Raw genomic sequence first — 24,026 nt, forward strand, 5'->3', positions numbered from 1 at the left:
AAGCTGAAGCGGTCGACGAGGATCGGGTCAAGTTGTGCGAAACAAGGGTAGAATCAGGCGATGACGATAAGGAAAACTGTCCTCCGCCTGTAGTATTCAAGGACTGAATTCTGCAAGCTGAAGCGACGTCCCGGTAACGGACTAACTGGTCTGAAACATTGTTCGAATCGAGCGAGGTCGAATTGTAAAACCCACCTTTATTTATGCCACGCCCCATCCCTCTTACCATAAATACTCAGTCTGTCAGTTAACGGATCCAGACCAGGGATCAGACCATTTCAGATTTTGTTGAAGCTTTTAAAAGCTCCCTGCATATCGTCAGCTTCGGACTCTGAAATGACGGAGGTCGGCGTAACATCCTCAGGGTTTCCACCTAAGACTCCAAAGACTTCGGCTTCAAGACCTGAATCTTACCAGTTCTATAACTTTGTCCGGATGGATAGCATTCAGGAACACCAAGAATCTGACCCGCATTATTTTACTATACGTCCTGATTACACTCTCTGGTCAAGAGACCTTGAGACAGACACCGGATTCCAGCCTCCTTGGTCGACGAGGGCCTCACCCGTCACAGAAAATGGTGATCAGCCGGACACTGTCGTCTCCGTTAATGGCGCTCAGACGGAAACCTCTCACCTAGCTCCAGGGCAGCCTTGGGTGCACAAACAAGTTCAACAGGAACCGATGTCGATCGGATTTTCTGAGACAAATATGGATTGCCCCAATGGTGTACTGCCTGAAACCTGGAAAAAGGCCCTGCAGCTTGTTAAAGGTCTGATGACGTCTCTGCTGGACATTATTGTCTACTACGACCAGAAAAAAGAATGTCAAGGCTGTGGTATAAATCACCCTGGCCAGGTAAGGCATACCTGCCTCTTTGAACCTGAAATCACCTACCGCCAAGGTCGCTTTCATAAGATTCTGAAGATTTTCCGTAAATATTGGCTGAAACGACTAGCTGTGAAAGTTCTCGGGTATTTTAATATTCTATTGCCGATTCCCAAAATATATGTAGTGATTGAAAAGACTGTGGATGAATTTGAAAGTACCAGCTCTATTTATGATACTGTAATGCAGTCATTTTATGAAATGGATGAATACTGTGTAACCCACCGTGTGGCAAATGAGTTTTGTAAGAGTAATATTAATCATGAGGGTCATATGAATCTGTGGACTAAATATGACCTGGAATTTGATGATATGATTGAGCTGATGGGTCTTTCTGAGCCTGAAACCACAACCGTCTGAAAAATTCAGACTCCTAAATAAAGGTTTTCTAATTTTTTAACTGTTGTCAGCGTCTGTTTTATCACCGACGATGGAGCAGGTCTTGGAAAAAACATATTATAACTCTGAGAATCCCGGGTCCTTAGGGGGTAAGGATTCCTTGAAAAGAGCTCTCTCGCAAGCGGGTCATCATATTGGGTCCCAAGAAGTGTCCGATTGGTTATCCGGGCAATACACCTACACGATACATAAACCGGCCAGAATCCATTTTAAAAGGAATAAGGTGGATGTTTCCAATATTGACGGGCAATGGCAGGTCGATCTGGTGGATATGACAAACCTGTCCGAGAATAACTGAGGTTACAAGTATCTACTGACTTGTATAGTTATTCTTTCTAAATACGCTTGGGTCAGGGTTCTGAAAAACAAAACGGGCAAAGAAGTAACCAGGGCTTTTCGAGAAATTTTGGAGGAAGGTAGAGTACCCGTCAAACTTCAGACGGATAGCGGTAAAGAGTTTCTCAATCGGGAATTTCAAAGCCTGATCAACAAACATGGAATAAAACATTTCACCACAGCTAGTGAATTAAAGGCTTCGGTGGTGGAGAGGTTCAATCGAACTCTGAAGACCAAAATGTGGCGTTATTTCAGCTCCCGGAATACCCAGGCCTATCTGCAGGGGCTACAGGACTTGGTGAAATCTTATAATCTCAGCTATCACCGAGGTATAAAAATGGCCCCTGCCGAGGTGAATAGTTCCAATTCTTGGAAAGTCTTTAAAAACTTATACGGTCTAACTAAAACCAAAAGAAATATAAAATATAAATTCAAAGTCGGCGATACGGTCAGAGTGTCGAAATCCCAGAATCCTTTTACCAAGGGTTACGAACAAACCTTTTCAGACGAGTTATTTACCGTTTCTGAACTAGTCCCCAGGGATCCTCCCGTCTACAAGCTCAAGGATTATAACGGCGAAGACATTATAGGTTCCTTTTACGATGCCGAGTTACAAAAGATTCGAGGTACGGACGTCTTTAGGATTGAAAAGATTTTGGCGAAAAAAAATATCCGTAGAAAAAAGCATATTTTGGTGAAATGGCTCGGTTGGCCCGAAAAGTTTAACAGTTGGATCCCTGAAAGCTACGCGCAAGACGTTAAATACTGAGAATCAAAAATAGTATTTCATTTACGGTCCGTTCACAATGGAGAGAAAAAGCTTTTACGTTGTACTACCCAGCAGTTCTTCCCAGGATGTTTTCCCTAATAATACCATCGCTGAATTTACCGTCAAATTAGCCACCCCAATCGACCTACAGGGCCCCTGGGAAGTTGGATTGGCTGAAATTCAGTATCCGCACACGTGGAACACCCTAGACAAACCGGATAATGACTTTATGTTGGTGAATCCGCTAATAGCTAAATTTTATACCCCCCCCTGAACCTAATGACTGGTTGGGCCACCCTTAGCAGCAATAACTGCAATCAAGCGTTTGCGATAACTTGCAATGAGTCTTTTACAGTGCTCTGGAGGAATTTTGGCCCACTCATCTTTGCAGAATTGTTGTAATTCAGCTTTATTTGAGGGCTTTCTAGCATGAACCGCCTTTTTAAGGTCATGCCATAGCATCTCAATTGGATTCAGGTCAGGACTTTGACTAGGCCACTCCAAAGTCTTCATTTTGTTTTTCTTCAGCCATTCAGAGGTGGATTTGCTGGTGTGTTTTGGGTCATTGTCCTGTTGCAGCACCCAAGATCGCTTCAGCTTGAGTTGACGAACAGATGGCCTGACATTCTCCTTCAGGATTTTTTGGTAGACAGTAGAATTCATGGTTCCATCTATCACAGCAAGCCTTCCAGGTCCTGAAGCAGCAAAACAACCCCAGACCATCACACTACCACCACCATATTTTACTGTTGGTATGATGTTCTTTTCAGAAATGCTGTGTTCCCTTTACGCCAGATGTAACGGGACATTTGCTTTCCAAAAAGTTCAACTTTTGTCTCATCAGTCCACAAGGTATTTTCCCAAAAGTCTTGGCAATCATTGAGATGTTTCTTAGCAAAATTGAGACGAGCCCTAATGTTCTTTTTGCTTAACAGTGGTTTGCGTCTTGGAAATCTGCCATGCAGGCCGTTTTTGCCCAGTCTCTTTCTTATGATGAACACTGACCTTAATTGAGGCAAGTGAGGCCTGCAGTTCTTTAGACGTTGTCCTGGGGTCTTTTGTGACCTCTCGGATGAGTCGTCTCTGCTCTCTTGGGGTAATTTTGGTCGGCCGCCACTCCTGGAAGGTTCACCACTGTTCCATGTTTTTGCCATTTGTGGATAATGGCTCTCGCTGTGGTTCGCTGGAGTCCCAAAGCTTTAGAAATGGCTTTATAACCTTTACCAGACCGATAGATCTCAATTACTTCTGTTCTCATTTGTTCCTGAATTTCTTTGTATCTTGGCATGATGTCTAGCTTTTGAGGTGCTTTTGGTCTACTTCTCTGTGTCAGGCAGCTCCTATTTAAGTGATTTCTTGATTGAAACAGGTGTGGCAGTAAGCAGGCCTGGGGGTGGCTACGGAAATTGAACTCAGGTGTGATACACCACAGTTAGGTCATTTTTAACAAGGGGGCAATTACTTTTCACACAGGGCCATGTAGGTTTGGATTTTTTTTCTCCCTAAATAATAAAAGCCATCATTTAAAAACTGCATTTTGTGTTTACTTGTGTTATATTTGACTAATGGTTACATGTGTTTGATGATCAGAAACATTTTGTGTGACAAACATGCAAAAGAATAAGAAATCAGGAAGGGGGCAAATAGTTTTTCACACCACTGTATACAGCTTTTTAAACAGAAACTGTAAAGAAATTATTCACCATACCCGGCAACTTCAAAGCTGGTTTTCCACCGCTCATGGGCAACACTGTATTTTTTTCCTGTATCATAGAGGAAAAGGACGCTCTTATCAAGAGGTCATGAACCTGTATTTTAATGAAGTCACCAAGAATGATGATATGGTTCAAAATTTTGTCATCACCTTGTCTAAGATCAGTTCTAGAAGCTTTCAGGATCATCCCTGTATGCAAAGTTCTATGCCCTGTAATTATCTTAATAAAGAATAGGCAAACTTTGTAATTAAATATAATATTTTATTAAACAAAAATATAATTACATTTCAATAAGGAATCCATTCATTCTTTTTGAGATCTGGTTTTCTTGCCAACAGGTGTATCGGAAGCAGACGCCGGCAGCAGAGGCAACAGAGGCAGAAGCCCGCCTGGGAGGGTAGTTTGAAACTCTCTAGAAGTTCCCTAGTGTCCATGTTTGGTACGGCCGAGGTCGGAATGTTCAATCCGGCCAAGGCCTTAATAAATTCTTTCCAACCCCTAGGTCTCCGATTGGACGGTATGTTGTGACGGGCGGTTAAGTTCCGCATTAGATCGACCATATTCGTTCCGGGTAACGGTTCTCCACAAACTCTCCCAAGCCATTCCAATAGGATGTATTAGGGTGATGCGACATTTTCTGTAAAATTATTTCAGTATATTTCTTTGATTTATCCGGAGTACTTTTCAAAATCTCGTCGTACACCCGTTCTTCTGGGGTACTAGGAGCATCTTTGTGCGTCTCCAGCGGCACCTCCTGGCTCTCGACAGGCATCAATAATGTCAGAGAACCGGTTTCTTTATCCGCTTTTTTCACAAAGGTAAGGTATCTTTGCAAGACGGTCGTATAAAGTTTTACTTTTGCATCGACGGTCAAGTCATCACGTTCAAGTATGAGTTTCATTTGTTTATCCAGTTGACTTTCCGTAGCGCTTAGAAGGTCGTTGGAAGGTGGGGGTTTCTGTTGCCACTGAGCCATTTGTTGTTGAGGGACCAAGTACATCTTGCGTGTGTATTCCATATTTATACTCTCGACACTATTAAACTAGTAATGAAAGGAATGGCTGCGCTTAACAGGGCTCCGAGAAAACCTCCTTTCTGATTTAAAAGAGTTTATTCCTTTTTAAGGGTTAGTTTTTTATCGCTTAGTTTTTTTAACGGTGCAGCAATGCTTCTTCAGCAACTTGAACTGTCTGGAAGTTAGGGGGACATGGCCTTTTAAAGTATTGAGAGCTATCTTGGCCAGAGCATAAATGAAATCATCAGGAGCCTCGCCAGCATCGCTTCTTCAGACAGGAGACCCTGTGCAGGGTCTTGAGCAGAGGGAGATTTCTTTTTATTCTTCACAACATGCCGTCTCTTTTTCAAATACTCGGAAAATCGCATCGCCTTTATCTTTTCACGACGTACACCACAGGCCAATTGGGAGGGAACAAGCCAGTATGTAAGCGAAATTCGTCAGGTGTCTGGGCTTTCAGATCCACCAACAGATAACCGTAAGGGTGTCGCGTAGCATCCTCAAAGGCCTCCAAGAAAAATTTCACCCTGCCGGGGTACATTTGACGCGCTAAATTGGTGATTTGCAGTTTCTCTCTCGGGTTTTTAAAAAGGGTTATGTAATTGGCATTCAGATTTATTGTTCTACTTTTCTTACCTTGAAAAAATAAATTTTGGACCAAGTAAATGATGGACAAATTCCTGTGATGAGTATATTTTGTGAAGGCCCTCTCTATCTCTTGGCTATGGCTCGCTTGTTCCATCAAATCGTCGACGATCACCAAGTTAACTCAATCAGGCGGCAGTAGTTCATCGTCGCTTAAGGAAGCGGGTAACCCCTCTAAAAATTTGATTTTGGGAAATCGGGTTAATAGTTCGTCGTACAGAGGCTGCCAGCAGCTATAAAACCAGACTATATTGTCAGGGCGACGAGAAAGCACATGTTCTGTGTGTTCCAAAAGCTTTGTCACATAATGCGATTTGCCCGAACAGGAGGGTCCCGAGACTATTTTTGAGAACGGGTGTTGAAGTCTTACATCAAAGCCCTCTTTAGTATCCATAGGGTAGAGATGTGAAATCGGGCACGATTGAGTGGACGATTTTGCAACGTCAGGGTCTTTTTGTTCCTATGAATCTGCGCACCATGAACGGTTATTTCTTTTGTGAGATCGTTTTCTACAAAACTATGCACTAGATCCATTAACGAATATAGGTTTACCTCTTTAACCGTTTGGTGATTGAGAGTAATACCCTTTACTTTCATGCAGACCTTGCCTTTGAACGTTTTGTACGCGTACGTTTTTGGACCCCCAGAAACAAATTCTTCTATGTAGTCATCAGGATCTAGTTTGCTGGTGAGTTCACCTAATTAGTCGCCGAGCGGCCGCGTGTACTGTCCGGGCGATGCTGTGAAGATAATGGAATCTGTATCATGATACAGAATCCTCGGCCCTAAACGATCCAGCAATTCGTACAATTCTAGCCAGGCATAGGCCGTGGTCAAAGCGGTGATCACCACATTGACAGGGCCGGGTACAACGTATCGGTCATCCGCATACCTCCACTGCATCTGAGCGATTTTGTCGCTGACAAAGCCAAAATAGGAGACCAGATACACGTCTGAGAACAGGTAATCAAAGAATTCTTGGGTGTGTTTAACAAACACAGTGGTAAGTTGGTTAGGCTTCTGACCGAATTTTCCCCAAAGAGAATTCAGAAATAACTTGGAAATTTGTCTCTTTGCGGGATTGGAGGCTATGTTTTCATGCTCCAATAATACGCCTTCTTTTAAGAAATAGTCGTCAACATAGCGCCACCGGGACGCTTCGTCCACGGCTCAAGATGGCCATCCAGAGGCCTCCTGTTTGCCTTTCAGATGAATTTTGATGTAATCGGAAAATAAATCTGCGGTACTCTATTCGTAGTGCCATATCTCATGAATTTTTAAAACTTTGTACCCTTTATCTAAGGCCTTGAGTATTTCGACGGTGCACCAGGTTCCTGTTAAAGACCTTTCCCGATCATTGTGACGGCAAAGGCCGGTGGATGTCTGGGTTTCTGCACACGTACGGCACAGAACGAACATCAATTTATTGCAAATTCTTAAAGGGAGGACCGGAAAATACAAATTGCGAGGGGCTAACAGGGTGATTTTAATGAGACCAAAGTATTGCTTAAGATCGCCAAATTCTTCAAAAACAAAGGTCGGATGGCCGATCGGGTAGGTTTTTGTTTTGTTGACGTAGGGGTACAGACTTGTAAAATCGTAATAATGCATTTGCTCGTCGCCTTGAACCTTATGATATAATTTGATAGCGTTGGTGCGCCCTCCATAAAGGGCATCACGGGGATTGATAGGTTCAGGAAACTCAAAGCGCCTTAAGAAATCCTGAAGCTCCGCGTCCTCTTTTTTCATGCGCTCCCAATCGTGTTCCCAAAGCACTTTCACCGTCAGATTAAAGTTTTCACGCAATTTATTGAGTTTGTCGTCAAACGTTTTAAACAATTCTGCATAAGACGTCCCCGTAAGAGGGTGCTTGGCTTGCGCATCGTAGCACTCTGGACATCCGTGATAAAAGCAGCCAGCAAACTCAAAGGCCGTCGGGACACCCTGAACTTCGGCGTAACCATCTAGATAAAAGGACCCCATCTTGACTTCACCGTGATTCTGCGCATGTCAATGTTTATTTTTCCTTCTCGGAAAGAAACAGCCACTGAATAGAAAGCATTAGAATATGCTTTGTGAGTGCTTTTGTAATGATCAGTCGGAATGATTCCAATTGCATTATCAGGCATACAGTTTTGTCTGTACATGGTCAGACAGAGAGAAGCTAGGGTCATACACTGAAAAGGATCAATATTACCGATCCCGACAACTTAATCTCTAAATTTCATGCATGCGGTTCTTAAAATAATCACGTCGTTTCGACAATAGTAGGCCATTTCTTGTCTAAAGTTGAAGGTACCGCTTTTAACCGAATCGTACCAAGACAAAAACTCCTCTCTTTCCTGGCTCATCATGTGTTGAATGCCGTAATATTTAGGATCGGGGTATGGTCCGATGTAGTCTTGATTTTCAGCGGTATTAAAGAAATGGGGAAAGTACCCTTTTTGAGCATGGAATCCCAGGGCTTTGGGCATACTGCTCAATTTCATAGGTAAGAAGTTCAACGAGTCGATAAATCTCAAGTTGTAATCTTCTTCTATAAAGCACATTAATTTACAGCCCTGAGATGTTACAAATGGAGTTTGCCCGCTTTCGACGAGATCTTTCAGGAGGAAATATCCGTCATACCCCTTAGAATTGTGAGCTATGAACGTGTAATCTTTGTATTTCGGACATCGATATCTGTGAAAGAACTTTGCTACGCAGTCCTCGCCGGAACGTCTCCACGATTGACCATTCCAATGCATGCAGTGGATGTAATTGGGGATGTGAGTACTGTCATCTTGACGGCACTCAAAATCGAAACACGTATTTTTCGTGGTTTGGTCTTTGCGGCAAGCTTTGAATAAAACACTGATGGTTTTCATCCGACTCTTTCATGACCGCTCTACAAACGCGACAGTGTTTGGATCGACACTTGTGAGGTTTTGACCCAGCTTTCAAGCTGTATCTCTCGTAACAGAGAGCGCAGACTTTAAAGACGTCGCAGATACTTTCAGACCGACGCGTCTTTTCATTCCATTTCGGTGTTTTGTGGAGCTCGAAGCAAACCCTTGATCGACAGAAACGACAACAGTCGGGACATCGAAAAGCCTCCCCGTCAACCAATCGACAGTTTGTAGATAAACAGACGTCACAGTGTTGTTCGCAGCGATGTCGTGACGGTATAGAATATCCCGTGTAACAGAAATCGCAGACGTAGGAAAATCCCAGAAAGCCTTCTAGATTCAAAATACCGTAATAATGCTCCTGGTGCAAAAATAGGAACGCCGTCTTTGGTTTTCTGACCCGGGACGCTTCAAATTTTAATAGAGCAGTGGTGTTCGGTTCCCTGTACCAGACGATAATTTTAATTCCTAGTAGCCTCTCAAATTTTTCGACATCTGAAAACGTTACTTTCTGATCCGTTGATAAACCGACCCCGACGTGCAGACGGCGAGCCTCTTGTTCACACAATTTCTGATTGTTTCTGAACCTATCGTTTAATACAGCCAGCAAACCCCTGGCAAAACAGCACTGATCATCCTGGTTAAAGGAGATCCATAAGTGCTTCCGTTTCTTTTGAAGGATTACATAGTTGAAAAGGGAACATGCTTTACGCCTGGCCCTGCCGCCACCAGATGGAACCCTAGCCACCCGAACGATTAGCGTCAGACTGGAATCGGCGGAGGGGTAGGTATTTTAGGGGGTTTTATAGAATATTCAAGGTTATTAAACATCTCTTTTAATAGTCTCAGGTTTTCACTGGACGGCCTTTTCCTACCTTTACGCCCTACAGGATGTTCACGGAAGCTGTCTGTACCACTGTCGCGGCTGCTGTCGCTGCTGTCGCGTTCGTTGCTGCTACCGCTAGACCCGTTTTCAGACATGACCTAAATTTAAACAAAGGTTACAGTTATAAGCACAGAAAATAAAAATTTGCATTCAATGTTATTTTTAATGAAAAAAAGTAATATAAAACCTATCCTTTAATTTCTGGGTAGAACCTTGGAAAAAGTATACAGATGCAGCAAATGTAAACTCATGTCGGGTACGGAATTGTACCCAGGAGACTCTAATTCTATAAATTGCTCCAGTGCCCAGCGAAGAACGTCGCCCAACTGCACCAGTCTTTCGCGATGTCTCCGGTCGGGGTCAGGCCGATGGGAATATCGGGGTGAATAACGATTTCTTCGCCGAGATCCTTGCTCAGAGTGAAGCGATGTCGGTAAAGGGACCACCCTGGGGGTTGAACAGCGGCTAGAATTAGAAGACGCCGATGATTGCGCTGGAGAATACCCCCGGCTGCTCTGATAGGTTGTCGGAGATTGCCCTTGGCTGCTCTGAGAGGGTGTCGGAGATTGCCCTCGGCTGCTCTGAGAGGGTTTCGGAGATTGCCCTCGGCTGCTCTGAGAGGGTGTCGGAGATTGCCCTCGGCTGCTCTGAGAGGGTGTCGGAGATTGCCCCGGGCTGTTCTCCGACGGGGGTGGTACTTGTTGATTCTGCCAGCTTTCGTATAGTGCTAGATTGTCTGAACCTTGCAGCAATTGCGTTAAAACACCCGGGAGAGTTGAATCTGAAAATAAAATTATATCCTTTTCAGTTAAAGGAATCTTTTTCACAAAATCTGCAGATAAGTGTGTTCCCCAAAGTTTCATCCATAAATTGAAAAGGACACTTACTGTGAATGTACAACAGAGTAATCCCTTTGAGAAACTGTTTCGTTTTGTACAGAATTTTCGTCTACAAAACAAAATACATACCTATTTAAAAAAGCATTTCCCCATTCCAGCGCTTGCAGCTGCTGAAACCAAATGCACGAGCTCCAATCCAGACACACACATATATACACAAGCTGATCTACAAGTGTTTATGCACACACACGCACACCCACACACACACCCACAGCTCAACCGGTTAATTAACACAGAACGTTTTAATACGCCTCATCCCTATCCCTTGTAACTACCCGAAGCACTTTAACAAACTGCACGAACATCCCCTAAAATAAGTTGGATAAAATCATTTTCAAAATAATCGGGTCTCAAGGTATTAAAATATAATCTCATAAATACAGAAACACATAATATTCATTTACCCAATGATTCAACAATACTTTTGATACGTCTAAAATCACCAGGGGCCTCATGTATAAACGGTGCGTATGCACAGAAATGTTGCGTAAGAACTTTTCCACGTTCAAATCGCGATGTATAAAACCTACACTTGGCGTAAAGCCACGCACTTTTCCACGGTACTCATGCCTTGTCGTGACGCAAGTTCTCCGCTCGGTTTTGCAAACTGGCGGCACCCAGCGTCAAAGCAGTGCTACTGTTCTTGTGTGATTACTCATTATTTTCATGACGCGGCTTTATAAATACACTGAAACTAATCGCATATTGTTTATTAGTGTAATGCATCTGATTGTAATTAACTCGTAACAATATAATGGTCCAGGGAACAGCCATAGTATTCCAAATACCATAACTGCTTTAGCGTTGTTACTCTCACTTCTTCTTCTTCTTCTTCTTTCAGCTCCTCCCGTTAGGAGTTGCCACAGCGGATCATCTTTTTCCATATTACTCTCACTGCACGACTCGGAGTATTGATATCACTGTATCTGAGTGTGAATCACAGCAGCAGCTGATCGGAAAGAGAATTATCGGTATACAGCTTTAAGGACACGCTGTCTCAGCCACTACAAAACGTTTTAAAGCCTTTCCTGTAGGACCTCGGTTCAGAAACAGTTTAATCCCAAGAACTTTAAATGCACTCAATCAATTGCACCTTGTATAACGATTTGTACTTATAAGTACAATCAGCCCACTGTAAACTTCCACTACAGTTATAATATCTCACAACCTGGGCCACTTTATAAAGCGCGTATTTACATATGATGACGATATCATTTTTAAGGTGAAATGCAGCAAAATATGTTTGTTAAATTATACACATACAACTTTAACTTCATTTAAATAATCTATATTCTTCACTGGGAGTGTCGTGAAGGATAGAATAATTAAACATGTACTACGAAGATATTTCAATGTTCTTTAAACGTTTTGAAGAATCGGCGCTAAGCTTACAGATGGCTTAACTTCTATTACAGAGCTGATTGTGTGGCGATCGGTTACTTGGGGAAAGAAAAGCAAGGACTCTTGGGCAACGCCAATATATATTGAATATAAAACAGAAAGAGAAAATAACAACACAGCTAAAAACGCAGCGACAAATTTCGACAAAAGATAAATGCTTGTCATGAGCACGAGGCTCATGAAACACATGTTTAATAATGTGCTTTAGCTCCTATCATCATGAAAATGACATCACGTATACATCTCAGTATTTTAGTTATTCAGAGAGCTGTAATATCACAAATGTAATGGACTCTGTGTCCAGTTGGAGGAAGAGAGCCAGTTTAAGAAGCAAGTAGTGATTCACACACATAGATCACATACGAGTAGAAGATCAAATACAAAACAAAGCATTTAACGTGCTACTTTAATTACGATGTAATTTTGAGAAACTGGTTAATTAAACGATTTTAAGATGAAGTTTATAATTTTCTACTAAATGACAAAATAAACTACGTGATTAAAGTGGAAAATTCGAGATTAAAGTTGACATTTCGTGCGTTTCCCCACCGTGTGCCTTTTTCTCTGTACCTAATAAACTTTCATATGACACTCAGACAGTGGGCTTACAACTCGCCTTTTCATGGCAACTTTGATATGTGACTTCTTTTTTATTTCCGCACTGTGCGATTTTGTGAATGTGAGCTTTCAAGTTTCTCCAACACGCTATGTCACTCGATCAACTTCATTTTGTTGATTATACCACGGTTTATTTGAACAAATAGTATGTTTTTCCTTTGCCTCCACTTGGTATTCGCTGAAATTCTTATATTTTCTCCGTGCTTTTCCCATTGTCTTTTCACAGAAGGCTGCGCTTAAGGGCGATTTATATTCATTTGCATATTCAAATAGGCGTAATTCTGGGAGGAATTGGGGCGTTACAAAATGCGCGTGCATGAGCGTTAGTTTTCACGCTGATCGGGATTTATGTAACGAAAGAATGTGGAAGTTAGAGTACGCACAGATTCCTGCATCTGGATTTTTCTGTGCGTAGCACATTTCGCTTTTGTGCTTACGCCATGTTATAGTGCGAGTTCTACGCACGGTGTTATACATGAGGCCCCAGGACTTTTGGGGACTCTAGTATGTATTACATTTCATTTAGCAAAGCTCATGTGCGAAAGCTAGTAATCGCATGCGATCGTGCACACACGCACCTTTACATAGACACGTTGTAAACATTTTATCATTTTAATAAAATTCTCATCTGTTTCATCAAAATCAATCGCGATTCTACCTGTATATATAAATCTAAAGAAAATAAAATAAAGGAATCAACCGCACGTTTTGAAATAACTTTATTGTATTCCTGGACATTTTCCATTACAACCCAGTAATTATACTCAAATATTCACTGACGCACGTCGTTCATGCGGTTAGTTAAGACACATTTATAGACTCATCATTCCCTTTCATGATCGGATCAGCACGTTAGAAATATGTTATAAGCAGTTTTATATTGACAAACACGTAAACGCTTACACATGCACATGCGCTCCCCAGCTAACACCGAAACACTTAAGCGCTTACACATGCACGCGCGCTCCCAGCTAACACCGAAGCACTTAAGCGCTTACATGCACGCGCTCCCGAGCGCATGCCGATACACGAAGGCTGGGGGCTAAATACTGATATGAAAGCCATGCGCGTATTAAACAAGATATATTAAAAAAGGTTTTTACCATTTTGCGAATCGACAGGTATGAACAGCTCTAAAGAAAAAATATAAGAATTAAGACCTAAGTTTTTAAAACATGTTCATTTAAGCATATAAGAATCATGAATAGCCTTACCTGGGGCGTCAGTGACATTGTCCGATGCAGAATATGCTGTATGAAAAATAATTGCATTTCATTTAGCTGTAGTCATTAAAATTACAATACATTATTCTAATAAATTCGTGATGACAAACCGTTTTGGGAGAAATTCATCTTGTTGTTCTGAACGAAGCGTAGAGAAATGGGGATGGGGCACGAACGCTGCTTATTTATATGCTCAAAAAAACTGGATTTTTTGAAAAGTGCCCGTTGATCTGTGGTAACAGATGCTTACCCATCATTTTAAACGGACACCCGTGTAATGTCCGTTGTCCGGTGTTTAATTCCACACCTTTGGATGGACGAAGAAAGTCCAGATTTTGTTTAATAGAATCCATTGTAACCTCCAACACATTTCTCCAGTTTTAATGTCACTACACTGGTTACCTGTGTCATTCAGGATTGACTTTAAAAATTCTGCTTATGGTTTATAAAGCCTTAAATAATCTCGCCCCATTTTATATATCGGAGTGTCTGACACCTTATATTCCAAATCGTAACCTTAGATCCTCAAATGAGTGTCTCCTTAGAATTCCAAGAACAAAACTTAAAGGAAGTAGTGATGCGGCCTTCTGCTGTTATGCACCTAAAATCTGGACTAGCCTGCCAATAGGAATGCGCCAGGCTAGTACAGTAGAGCACTTTAAGAAACTGCTGAAAACACATTACTTTAACATGGCCTTTTTATAACTTCAATTTAACTTCATTTAACTTAATCCTGATACTCTGTATGTTCAATTCTTCATAAAAACTATTCATGGTGGCTCTAAAATCGGTACTGACCCCTACTCTCTCTTCTGTTTCTTTTTCCGGTTTCTTTGTGGTGGTGATGGCCTGCGCCACCTCCACCTACTCAAAGTATCATAATGCTCCAACAATGATGGATGGATTAAAAGGCAGAAGTCTATGTGACCTTTATCATCAAGTCCTTCTGTGAGAACCCAAAATCCAAAGAGGACTGTTTCATTTATGTTAGGTAGAATGCACAGAGGGGACTGGGCAGTCTAATGGTCTGGAATCCCTACAGATTTTATTTTTTTCTCCAGCTGTCTGGAGTTTTTTTTTTTTTCTGTCCCCCCTGGCCATTGGACCTTACTCTTATTCTATGTTAATTAATGTTGACTTACTTTGTTTTCTTATTGTGTCTTTTATTTTTCTATTCTTTATTATGTAAAGCACTTTGAGCTACTGTTTGTATGAAAATGTGCTATATAAATAAAAGTTGTTGTTGTTGTGCCACCGTGCCACCCGCAAAAATAGCATTTTTCATCAAGTTAAATAGGAACTATTTTTTTATCATAATTTGGCCATGTTAGTTTGGTTTCATCATCTATCTCTCCCTCCCTTCATCACGTCATCCTGCTTAATCCAATTTTTAAGTCCATGTACACACAAAGCTGTAGTTACATTTGACTCACGGCAATAATACTGAAAAGAACACCAGTCCGTTTTAGGGCACATTCAGATTCTGCCGTACTCATTTTGATTAATGTGGCCCTCATTAAGTCAATTGCATTAAATTCTGTAGTGTCTGCTAAAAAGAAAAGAATAATAGGAAATACCCAGAAATGAACATTGCTGAACGAAAATCAATACATTTTCAGATACCGTCAGCAATGGCACCTTGTGGCACACAGCAATTACGTCATCAGTTTGTGACAGATGGAGAAGAAAAACAGAATTTTTTTTTTTAAATGAAGAATTACTATACAGTATTGCACTTAAGGAGTAGTCCTGCCTACTTTTCCTGTCAGCAACTTAAATCTTCACAATTTATGCATTGCTTTTTTACAGATGTGTATATTAGTTCATGTAGTCCATGTGGATCCCTTAATTTATTGTGTAATATACTATGTAACCTGGAGAGAGCAGACCTGTACCCCAAACACCCAGACACAACCAAACCACACAGTTGCAGGTTCAAGGAAAGAAATTGTATTCAAACAAAATGCCTTCTATAGGTTTATATCACCTGATAAATCAGTCACAGTTTCATTGCTGTCCTTTCCTTTCCTTTTCCACTACCACTCTACACCAACCAAGCCTAGTCCATCTCCTCCCAACTCTGAATGCTGGATGAGGCAGAAGTGACTGCATTTCAACATGAATCCTGGTTTTCTGTGTGAAGAAAAACTTTGTAATGTTTGTGCTAAATGTTCCTTTAACAAATTTTCAACTGTGTCCCTGTGTTCTTTATGAACTCGCTTTAAAATCACAGCCTTGATCCACTGGATGAATTCCCTTCATAATTTTAAATACTTCAATCATGACTCCTTTTAATCTTCTATTGTTTAAACTGAAAAGACCCAACTCTTTTAATCTTTCTTCATAACTCATCCCCTGTCAGCCTAGACACTCTTTTGTGGACTTTTCCTCGCGCTGCTATGTCCTTTTTGTAGCCTGGAAACTAAAACTGCACACAGGACTCCAGATGAGGCTTCACCAGTGTGTTATAAAGCTTCAGCATAACCTCCTTGGAATTGTACTTCACACATCAAGGCGCTATATAACCTGACATTCTGTTAGCCTTTTAATGACCTCTGAACAGTGTCTGGCAGTTGACTCCCTAATCCTTCTCATAAAGTGTACTTTCGATTTTCAGACCTCCCACTGTGTATTGAAACCTCACATTTTTACTTCCTATGTGTAATACTTTTCATTTACTTACATTAAATTTAATTTGCCACAAATCTGCCAAGCTTGTATGGTGTAAAAGTCCCTCTGTAATGATTCGACAGACTTTCAATTATCTGCTAGTCCACCTCGCTTGGTATCATCGGCAAAACTTAACCAGCTTGTTACTTTCATTCATATCCAGAAGAGCATATGCATTCACACAGTATAGAGGCTTTGAATTAAAGACCACATTTTTAACCAGTAAATGAGGAATAGTGGTGGGTATTCAATAAACCTCTGAGTGCACTAGTTTGATTTTCAGAAGGTATTTATTTAACATTTGTTTTAGCAAAAACAAAAAACGGATGCATTTTGCCAGTTGTTAGCATACTGTTCTGTCCGAGAGCGAGAAGAGGACCAGGAGATGAAATGTAGTTAACACCAGAAATGAGTTAAAATCTTAGTGATGAAACGTTTTTGCAGCCATGTCTAATCACTGTTGCAGCATGAATAATGAGGCAGGCCAAAAGACAAATGCTTGGGGTGCCAACAAAACCCCATTTAGTTCCAACAAGAAAAGAAAACTGTAAATAAAACACATGCTCGATTGCGCTCTCTGCTTGGAAGCAGCTCTTTTTAAGGTATGCTCTTTCTCTCTCTATCTCCCTAAGGTTGTCAGATCCGATATGAGACACTATCTCCATTTAAAACAGAGGGAACCAAAAGGGGTAGAGCTTCCTTGGCCTTGTGTTGCCCTAAAGGGCAGTTTCTCAAGTCTGTGAGAAAGAAAAGGAAACAAAACTATTAGCGACAGTTCCCCTTCTCGTCCTGGAGTGATACAACATACCTTAGGTGGGCTTAAAAGGCAACCCTCAGGCCTAGTTAGTGACATCACTAACCAGAAAGTCCGAGAGAAAACAGTAAGACTGGAAGTCCGAAATTTGAGAAGAAAAAAACGCACAAAGTTTGTGTTTTTATCCAAATCACTGATAGGGAATAAATCTTTGCACGCTGATGATGCAAGACATGGTGACGTCTGCAACAACATACACAATACAATATAATATAATTTACTTTTTTTTTAGCCCAAAATCACACAAGAGAGTGCCGCTCTGGGCTTTAACAGGCACTGCCTTTAGATAGCCCCCCAGCCTTGACCCTCTAAGAAGACAAGGAAAAACTCCCAACAAAACCCTTGTAGGAAAAAAATGGAAGAAACCTTAGGAAAGGCAGTTCAAAGAGAGACCCCTTTCCCCTTTCTTTGATCTTTTCAACATTTTGTGGCAATCAGGAATAACATGCTGGTAATGGGAATCATAAGCTGGTGGCACCGAATTGCAAAACAAAATAATGTCTCGGCACAATGAATTACTGCAATTAATCATTATATTCAGGAAACGTAATAAAGTTCTAGGAAAAAAAAGCAACCTATACTCCCATGTATATTTCAGTTCTAAGGAATTTATTTTAAGAGAAAAAAAATTCTCAAAGTGAGCAAATCATAACACATACAACCAAATGACTTGATGTGTGGTTTGTGTCACACAAGTAACTTGAAATTTTTTTCATGGATGCTTTTCATACTGATTACTGTTGTCCAACATTGCTCTCTAAAAATGCCCCTTTTTACCAGAAAATGTTTCATCTCCATTCTCCATAAACACATGAGATTATTTTTTATTTCTTGGCAATCACTTCAAAACATATGGGTTAAGTAGCACAAAAAATGCCATTTTTGGGAGCAGTGTTCCTTTAAGTGTTTTTATACAGCTTATAGTTCAGGGGTCACCAACACATCGCTTGCAAACTACCGGTAGCTCGCCACCCCTTTCCAAGTAGCTCACCAAAGGGTTAATGAATCCTACATAAATTTAAAACTTGATTAGTCAAATTAAGGGTGGCCGATCTTTCCATAAAATCATATAACGATCCATAATCTGAATTGCAATCTATCTTTTCAATGTGGCATACACTTAAGAGAATATCCGGAGTCAAACTCATCAAGACTTAAGTAACACTTTATTTTAAATATCAAACAAAGTTGAATTCAATTGTGTTCTCTAGCTAAGCGGAGTTAAGGCACACGCTCCGAAGCTGGCAAGTGAGTGAGGAAGGCCCCTCACCTCGGCCCGCTGAGTGGATCTCGGATTCACGCAAATAAATCGGTACTGCAAACAAACTACAATACATAGCGAAATGAGATAAGTCACAAAATCAGCTGGAATGTTCAAACAAATTATAGAAAAAACTTATCTAAATTTGTTAACTGTTCTCTCGTAAAAAGCGGACAGACAGACTGACAGAAAGAGATTGGATTTTATATATTGTATATTAGTTAACCTTCAAAATAATGTGCAGTCAAAGTCTCAACAGAATTCTCAGCATTTCTGGAGCTTCGAGAGCCAGATAACTATAAGAATTTTCACCAAGGAGCTCTGAAAATGTCTGCTTTGTTTGGGTCTCCATACCTCTGTGAGTCTGACAGGAATGTCATGAAATCAAAGTTCAGAACAAGACTGACAGACGAACATTTAAATGACTCCATAAAAGTGAACCTCAGTGGCTCCACTCCACCAGACACCTGCCTCTCTTGTTGACTCCATGCAGTGCCTGTCATCTGACTAACTAAAAAACACATCGCACATGCAACTGGACATGTGACAAAATGACAAATTAATAAGTCATATCTGTGTGTTGGTAATTGCATTGTTTTGTTTTGACAGCATTCGTGTTTTAATTCAATAGTGTGAGATACAGTAGAAAAGGCATACAGACATACATAATGCACTTGCAGGTGAACTAAATATTTTTTGTGATGTTTTAATGCAAAATGTGAGTTGTGGACACCATTTTGTAAATGTTCAAGCAAAACCAGCTAATTCAGTTTGCTTGGATTGAAATAAGCTATGAGAATAAACGTTGGAAAGTGTGAGGAGCTCTTGGCCATTTTCATTTTGTAAAAGTAGCTCTCAAGGGAAAAAAGTTTGGAGACCCCAGTTATACAGTAGTTTAAATAGGTGAATACATTCATATCTGTTTCTTGTTGTTATTTTAATGCTTGATATTAAAAATAAAATCTCCATCAAACTAAAAGCATATCCTACATAGTGAGTCTTAAGAAGATTGGAACATCGGTTAAAATGAGAAATGGCTTTAAAAAGAAAAACAAGTGAATTTACCCATCAATTAATGCTGCTCGAACTGTTCTGGATTTCCCTGGTTTGCTGTCACTGGAGTCGTACCAAAAAGTACAGCTAAATCTTTCCGATGGAATCTCCACTGTGCAATTTCGACCTTCTAGAAGGATGTGCCAAAAATTGTCAACTCCTTCTCCTGTAGAAATTGTGAAAGAAAGGGAAACAAGAATTAGAGTGAATTGGGATTTTCTAACATAGAATGTGAATTACAACACATTTGACAAATGAGAGGAGACCATTCAGTCCATCAAGCTTGTTTGTTTATACCTGTGGAGACACTTGTTACATCCTTTTATCTGTTAATAAAGTCTAAAACTGGAACCAGAACTCTATGGGACTCTGAGTGATTCCCTAGCTTTGGATTTTATTGGTTTGGAATTTATTTCTGCTATAGCTTTTTCTTAAGCATGTTAGTGTGATGGGTGGCACAGTGGTAGTGCTGCTGCCTCGCAGTAAGGAGTCCCGGGTTTGCTTCCCTAGTCCGCCCTTTGTGGAGTTTGCATGTTCTCCCCCGTGTCTGTATGGGTTTCCTCCCACAGTCCAAAGACATTCAGGTTAGGTGGATTGGTGATTCTAAATTGGCCCTAGTGTGTGCTTGGTGTGTGTGTGTCTGTCCTGCGGTGGGTTGGCACCCTGCCCAGGATTGGTTTTTGCCTTGCTCCCTGTGTTGGCTGGGATGGGCAGTAACAGATCCCCGTGACCCTGTATTTGGATTCAGCGGGTTGGAAAATGGATGGATGTTAGTGTGATAGAGCACCTCCTAGTATAAGTCTATAAGTATAACAGGCACAAAAATAATGTTTTATTAAGAAAGGTTCAAATATTAGATGATTAAACAGAAAAGAAACCCTCATTGCTCCACTTTGGCTTTGATCAAAAAAATTTGATATCTTATAAAAATATGTAAAAAAAATCTATGCAGTAACATTATCATGTACTGCATAAAAATAAAGATGATGTCTTAATTAATATTATATATTAATATATAATATAATGATATATTCAATATGAAATAACCTATGAAATTACATTATGAAAATAGAATTGAATAGTAAAATAATAGTCATGTTCTGTATTTGTTTAAGGCAATGTGTATTTTATGTTTTATTGTTGTTTTTGTTAATATTTGTTGTGATGTGAGATTTTGCATTTGACTTGATAAATATTTTGTATGTCTTTATTTGTAATTTAGCCAAAGCAGTGTAATTTAGTGTTTGCCCCCCCCCCACCCCTTTACGACTGAGTCTCTTTGCATTTCATGACAGAGTTAGAAGAAGTGTCTTAAACCAGTTTGCCGAGTATTTCTCTGCTAAAGTCTTTCAACCCCAACCCCCACCCCCACAAAGGAAGGCAGAATGTTTAACATATGGTTTGGGGGCAGGTGTTAAGATGTTCTATTTCCCCCATTGGTCTGAAGTATGGCTTTTTGGAATTGGCTTAGATCAGAAACTTTTAAGTACCATGATGTCCTATTGGCTCTAGGGGTTGGACAAAACATCTATAAATGTATATGCTTAACCTCACAATCTCTCTCTTGCTAACAACTGATGAAGACCATCACACCATGAACTGATGAAGACAACACAATGAAGAGCACAGTTTCAGCCATTTTAACCAGACATGTGGCTGAAAGCTGAGCACCAATGATGCTTTAACTAAAGACATTTTAAGTAACTACAAGTCTGTGTGCCGCCTAAACTATATATCACCATTTAATCAGGTTGTTTGGTTGCCAATATTCAAATGTACTTTGCTTGTTGTTATTATTTATGTATATTATCAGTAACTAGCAGAATACCCGCGCTTCGCAGCGGAGAAGTAGTGTGTTAAAGAAGTTATGAAAAAAGAAAAGGAAACATTTTAAAAATAACGTAAGATGATTGTTAATGTAATTGTTTTGTCACTGATATGAGTGTTGCTGTCATATATATAGACACAGACACACACACATACATATATACAGTATATATACATATACATATATATGCATATATAGCAAAATACCCGCGCTTTGCAGCAGAGACGTAGTGTGTTAAAGAAGTAATGAAAAAGAAAAGGAAACATTTTAATAATAATGTAACATGATTGACAATGTAATTGTTTTGTCATTGTCATGAGTGTTGCTGGCATATATATATATATATATATATATACACACATATCTACATATATACAGACACACATTTACATACACCTATATCTATCTATCTATATATGTATATCTATATCTATATCTATCTTATATATCTATCTACATGTATATATCCATCTATCTGTATAATCTATATATCTATATCTATCTATCTATATATGTATATCTATATATATATATATATATATATATATATATATATATATATACACACATATCTCCTTTAGGGTGCGAGGAGCTGTTGCTGGGGGTGCCAGAATCCACTGAGGAAGAAAAATTTAAAACATTATTTGTACAAAATCTTAATTTATCTATCCATTCCTAAATAATTAAATGGGCTATTTCGTATCAGTGCAATATGCTGCTTGTTAAAACGGATGACTCGTAATCTTACGTGCACTTAGTGCTGCGTGGGTATTATGAACTATCGTATTTGTTCAAGTTCTATTTAAATTTTAAATATAAGTAATTTTTATTTGGTCGACAGAAATATGTTTAGAAGGAATGAAGGTTAAATTTAATCATCATTGCATAAATTTTTCTTCACCATAGACATTTAAAGACTAAATCCAACTTCCATTCCTACCAAAGATATTTCTGGCTTACTAAATAGAACCTACTGTAGTATATCCAAATTCGAGCTATTGAGCTGTCGCCTGCCTGCCTGCGTCACCCACTTTTTTTCCGTTCATTTAATCTTGGCTAGTCGCGGAAATATTATAACATGGAAGGAGGATTACACCGAGTATGGATTTACCAAAACAATCATTGATGTCGAATAAAGTATCTATGATTCCTAAAGCTTAAATTGGTGATCTGGTTTTCTGCGTTAACCTCATATTTTTTCATACTTCTTCCCAAACAGGGGTTACGAGAGTAAAATGAATCATTAAGCGCTGATATATATATATTGAATATATTGAAATAGTTTTACTATCAAATAATGCAAACAGTATGCGGCACGTGCTTCACCCTAATTCTGGGCTCATCAGGCAGTACACACGCACTGCACCCACTCTCGCGAATCGAACCTAAGACGTCAGTGCTAAAGGTGAAGCCTCTCATGTTGCGCTATGGTGTGTGGGTCGTTTGTTTGACAGTATTGTAGATCGGGGTGTATATATATATATATATACAGTGGTGTGAAAAACTATTTGCCCCCTTCCTGATTTTTTATTCTTTTGCATGTTTGTCACACAAAATGTTTCTGATCATCAAACACATGTAACCATTAGTCAAATATAACACAAGTAAACACAAAATGTAGTTTTTAAATGATGGTTTTTATTATTTAGGGAGAAAAAATCCAAACCTACATGGCCCTGTGTGAAAAAGTAATTGCCCCCTGAACCTAATAACTGTTTGGGCCACCCTTAGCAGCAATAACTGCAATCAAGCGTTTGTGATAACTTGCAATGAGTCTTTTACAGTGCTCTGGAGGAATTTTGGCCCACTCATCTTTGCAGAATTGTTGTAATTCAGCTTTATTTGAGGGTTTTCTAGCATGAACCGCCTTTTTAAGGTCATGCCATAGCATCTCAATTGGATTCAGGTCAGGACTTTGACTAGGCCACTCCAAAGTCTTCATTTTGTTTTTCTTCAGCCATTCAGAGGTGGATTTGCTGGTGTGTTTTGGGTCATTGTCCTGTTGCAGCACCCAAGATCGCTTCAGCTTGAGTTGACGAACAGATGGCGGACATTCTCCTTCAGGATTTTTTGGTAGACAGAATTCATGGTTCCATCTATCACAGCAAGCCTTCCAGGTCCTGAAGCAGCAAAACAACCCCAGACCATCACACTACCACCACCATATTTTACTGTTGGTATGATGTTCTTTTTCTGAAATGCTGTGTTCCTTTTACACCAGATGTAACGGGACATTTGCCTTCCAAAAAGTTCAACTTTTGTCTCATCAGTCCACAAGGTATTTACCAAAAGTCTTGTCAATCATTGAGATGTTTCTTAGCAAAATTGAGACGAGCCCTAATGTTCTTTTTGCTTAACAGTGGTTTGCGTCTTGGAAATCTGCCATGCAGGCCGTTTTGCCCAGTCTCTTTCTTATGGTGGAGTCATGAACACTGACCTTAATTGAGGCAAGTGAGGCCTGCAGTTCTTTAGACGTTGTCCTGGGGTCTTTGTGACCTCTCAGATGAGTCGTCTCTCGCTCTTGGGGTAATTTTGGTGGTCGGCCACTCCTGGGAAGGTTCACCACTGTTCCATGTTTTTCCCATTTGTGGATAATGGCTCTCACTGTGGTTCGCTGGAGTCCCAAAGCTTTAGAAATGGCTTTATAACCTTTACCAGACGGATAGATCTTAATTACTTCTGTTCTCATTTGTTCCTGAATTTCATTGGATCTTGGCA

At 40.1% G+C, this 24,026-nt stretch overlaps 1 long non-coding RNA gene across 1 annotated transcript; it reads right to left on the bottom strand.

Moving 5' to 3' along the window:
* Nucleotides 1-10,443: 10,443 nt before the first annotated feature.
* On the bottom strand, nucleotides 10,444-19,632 carry LOC120530045. The gene is made up of 4 exons (XR_005633890.1): nucleotides 19,493-19,632; nucleotides 13,674-13,709; nucleotides 13,563-13,592; nucleotides 10,444-10,489 (listed from the first exon to the last, which is right to left on the bottom strand). It is a non-coding gene; the product is annotated as an uncharacterized LOC120530045 (long non-coding RNA).
* Nucleotides 19,633-24,026: the final 4,394 nt, after the last annotated feature.

Source organism: Polypterus senegalus, chromosome 5, assembly GCF_016835505.1.
Source record: "Polypterus senegalus isolate Bchr_013 chromosome 5, ASM1683550v1, whole genome shotgun sequence".
Lineage (NCBI taxonomy): Eukaryota > Metazoa > Chordata > Cladistia > Polypteriformes > Polypteridae > Polypterus > Polypterus senegalus.